Genomic DNA, 4,305 nt, shown 5'->3' with positions numbered 1-4,305 from the left:
CTCAAGCTTACATGGAATATTCACTAAGATAAACTACATCCTGGGCCATAAAGCACACATTAACAAATTTGAAAGACTAGAACTTATCCAAAGTATGCTCTCAGAACACACTGGAATTAAACTAGAAATCAAGACAATATGGTATTGGCAAACAGATCAGTAAAACAGAATACAGAGCCCAGAAATAGACCTACACAAATACAATCAACTGATCTTTGATAAAGGAACAAAGGCAACAAGATGAAGAATAGTTTTTTGACAGATGGTGTTAGAACAACTGGACATCTATATGCAGTCATCATCATCATCATCATCATCTAGATGCAGATCTTACACCTTTCACAATAATTAACTCAAAATGAATAATACACCCAAATGTAAAACACAAAACTATAAAACTTCTAAAAGATAGCACAGGAAAAAATCTAAGTGACCTTGGGTTTGGCAATGAGTTTTTAGGTACCAAAGGCATGAGCCATGAAAGAAAAAAGTTGATGTTAGACTTTATTAAAATTTAAAACTTCTGCTCTATGGAAGACACTGTTAAATGAATGAAAATCCAAGCCATGGTCTGGGAAAAAATATATGCAAAACACATATCTAAACTTGTATCCAAAATATACAAATAACTTTTAGAACTCAACAATAAGAAAACAAACAACTCAATTTTTAAATGAGCAAGAGATCTGAGTAGACCTCACCAAAGAAGATATATGGATGGCAAATAAACATATTAGTTTGTTTCTGTTGCTAATAACAGAATACCTGGAACTGGGTACTTCATAAAGGAATGAAATTTATTTCTTACATCTTTGGAGGCTGGGAAGAACAAAATCCAGGGATCACATCTGGTGAGGACCTTCTTCTGGATGGTGACTCTGCAACAACTTAGGGTATCACATCGTGAGAGAAAATGGCATGGGCAAGAGTGAGCTAACCTTCTTACTTGCCCTTCTTATAACATCATCAGAACCACACCCATTATTCCATGAATGGACCAATCCATTCACAAGGACACAGTCATCATAATCTAATCACCCTTTAAAGGCCCCATCTTTCAAATACTTTAATCAGATTTCCCACCCTCTTAGCACTGTTACAATGGGGTAAAGCTTCGATGAGTTTTGGGTGGGACAGTCAATCCACAGCACACACGAAAAGATGCTCAACATCATACATCAGTAAAGAATTGCAAATTAAAACAACCTGGGTATGGCTGTGAACTAAAATATTAACACTTACCTAGGGACAGGAGATATGTATATAGGAGTAAGTATATGGCCAGAACCCTTGAAGCACTGGATTCTCTATTCATGAGGGGAAAAAGCAAAAAAACAAGGATATGACCAGAAAGCTTATCATTGACCCAGACTGAGTAAGCAAAAATGCTTTTCATGAAAAACCAAAATTCCAGTACTATATTCCAGTGTTTTGGGTTTGAGATCCTAATTACACTGCTACATATTATAGAGAAACAAGATACCAATAAATTAACAAAAATTTTGTGAAGGATACGTGATACCAGTAGAACACTTATCAAAACAAATGTACAATGAAGGGTAATTTTCATATCCCAGACTACACATTAATACCAAAAGGAGGAGAGCAGGGAAGCACATACCCTGCTTAGAACGAATCTGCAATCAAATTTAAAACAAACAAACTAATCTTGAGTCTTCTACAGATCAAGCAGAAGGATTACAATCTTTTGATAATTCAGAACTTGTGACAATAGAACATTTTCTTCAAATTAAAAGATTTTAAATTATTAAAAAGATAACAATATATAAAATTTTATTTTATTTTATTTTATTTTTTATTATTTTTTTTGCCATTTAACTTGTTTTAAGGTTTCTTCACAAATGGTGAAAAATACTAAAGTACAGACAAGGAATAATCATAATGTTGTTGACAACATTATAAATATGGAAATAAAAATTTTAAACATTTTCTGGTTTAAAAAATAAATCTGGTAGTCACTGTAGCTCTGCAGGGTCTCTGTGTCTAGGAGGGCCGGTCTCTGTATTTCTGACGGTGCTCACTTTTATCCATTTTTCCAGGTCCTCCGTGTCTGCCTCTTCTTCCTCCCATCTGTTTCATCAAAGGTCCAGGGGGACCCCACGGCCACCTCATCTTCTTTTACCAAAGCTACCTCAGTCCATGCCCCAGCCACCATGGAAGCCACCTCTGTCTCCCCCATGGCCACCTCTGAACCATGAGGCCACCTCTTCCTCCCCACGTGCCACCAGGGCCTCCCCTGCCATGACCACCACCCAGGGATGGGAAGGGTGGTGGGAGGAAGCCTTCAGGCTTCAGGGCCTTACACTGTTTGCATTCTGTCCTCCAGGTGAAGTTCTGATTTCCACAATCCAGATTGGGACACTGCCAGCTCAGTGCTGAGCATTTCCTCCTCCAGAGGTATTCCCTCGGGAATCCCAGGGCCCTCTTGGGGGAAAGCTTCCTCTGTGTTCTCCATGGCCTCTCATGTGACCCATGAGTCCCCCAGGGTCTTCTGGGCCCCCTGTACTTCCACTGAGAGGTGGTGGCATCCTTCTGCCCTCACAGGGTGGCATACCACACCATGTGCTGTTCATTGGAGGCTTCTTCCAAGCAAGAAAGACTTTAATTTTGCTCCCTTGAAAATCTTTCCCATCGAACCACTCCACAGCAGCCTTGGCAGTCAGTGGGTCTTCATAGGACACTGTGACATTACCTTTGGGCTTTCCCGTTTTCTTGTCCAAGTAGATGTGGATCATGGGTTGCCCAGTTCTCTTTTTCATCTTAACAACCTCACATTGCTTAAAGAAGTCTTCCAGATCATCTAGAGTCACATTGTCATTTAATCCTTGCACATAAATTGCACTGTTGTCAGAATCTTCATCCAGATCTACAGGTGGACCTAAATCAAGATCTGGTCCTTCATCCATGAGTCCACCTGACTTACTGAAGCCACCTCTCTCTCCAGTGCTGCCCATTCCACTGCATCCTCCCCCTCACCCACCTCTACTCATGCCTCTGTGATCAAATTCCCCTCTCCCCCAACCCTGATTATCAGGCCCACTCATGCTCCAGTTCTCTCCTGGTCCAAAAAATCCTCCAGATTCCTGCCCATAAACACGCATGCTACTGGGGTGATCCTGTCAGAATAAACTCTGCTGCCTGTAGCTGCTGCTCTGCTGGCTATATTGACTTCGAGCCAGGCTGTAGGATCCAGTTTGGAGAGGGTAACTAGCAGGAGGCTGCTGCACATAACTGCCTTGTTGACCACAGACACTCTGCTGTCCATACCTGCTCGGTTGCCCATAGATGTTCTGCTGAGAGTAACTGCTCTGATCATAACTAGTCAACTGTGTAGAGGAATAGCTGGTAGGAGGATAGGATGGAGGTGTAGTGACTGGCTACATGGAGTAGCTCTCAGGTACCTGGGGATAACTGTAGTTACTCTGTCTGTATCCTAGGCTGGACTGGTTGTAACCCACTGTGCTAGTCTGAGGTTGACTAGTCTCAGTGGGCTTGTTACCATCCTGTAGCATTGCAGGTATGGTGGCTATTGGCTGCTGCCTATAGGCTGGGTAAGCAGGCTGAGTGCTATATGCAGACTGAGCTACATAGGAGGCCTGGGTGGTGGTGACTGTAACAGTGGTGATATAATAAGCACCAGGGCCATACCCCTGGACAGGCTGGCTGTACATCTGAGGGGCAGTTGGAGTAGTATAATCAGTGGGAAGCTGTCCATAAGAAGTTGCATAAGTGGTCTGCCCACAGGTCACAGTGGTCTGAGCCTGGGTATAGCAGAATTCAGTGGGCTGTCCATAGGTTCCATAGCTTTGTTGCCCATATGCCTGGGTGGTCTGTGCATATCTTTGCATGGGTTGGGTGGCGTAAGCACAGTAGCCCTACTAGGCCGCAGCTTGGCTGTAGGTACTGTAATCTGTGGATGCCATTTTCTCTCCTTCCTCCTTATTCTGTCAACATCCATCTCCCTCTTGCTTTTCCTCCCAAATATAAAATTTTAAATGTAAAAAGAGGAACCATAAATAAACAATAAATTTGTAAAAGGAAGCAGACAGAATTTCTAAAATAAAAATATAGTCAACATAATTAAAACCTCAAAGAATTCAAAGGATTGTATAGCAGATTTTACAGATTTTTCTCAAAAAGCAGTAAACTGAAGATTAATTTAAGAAAAATGTCCCCATAATGCAGCATAGAATGATTAAAAGATATATAATATAAAAAAGTTCTGCACTGTAGAAAAAAGAATGTCTAAAAGGAATTTGAAAATGAGCTAATGGAATCCACTAC

The 4,305-nt window shown here is 41.3% G+C and overlaps 1 pseudogene; it reads right to left on the bottom strand.

Annotated features, from left to right (window-relative positions):
- Window positions 1–2,004: 2,004 nt before the first annotated feature.
- Window positions 2,005–3,944, bottom strand: LOC134370600 (RNA-binding protein EWS-like; annotated as a pseudogene).
- Between the last annotated feature and the right edge of the window lie 361 nt (window positions 3,945–4,305).

This window comes from Cynocephalus volans, chromosome 2, assembly GCF_027409185.1.
Source record: "Cynocephalus volans isolate mCynVol1 chromosome 2, mCynVol1.pri, whole genome shotgun sequence".
Classification (NCBI taxonomy): Eukaryota; Metazoa; Chordata; class Mammalia; order Dermoptera; family Cynocephalidae; genus Cynocephalus; species Cynocephalus volans.
The sequence above is the reverse complement of the archived record's forward strand: the minus strand, read 5'-3'. Positions and strand labels throughout refer to the sequence as shown.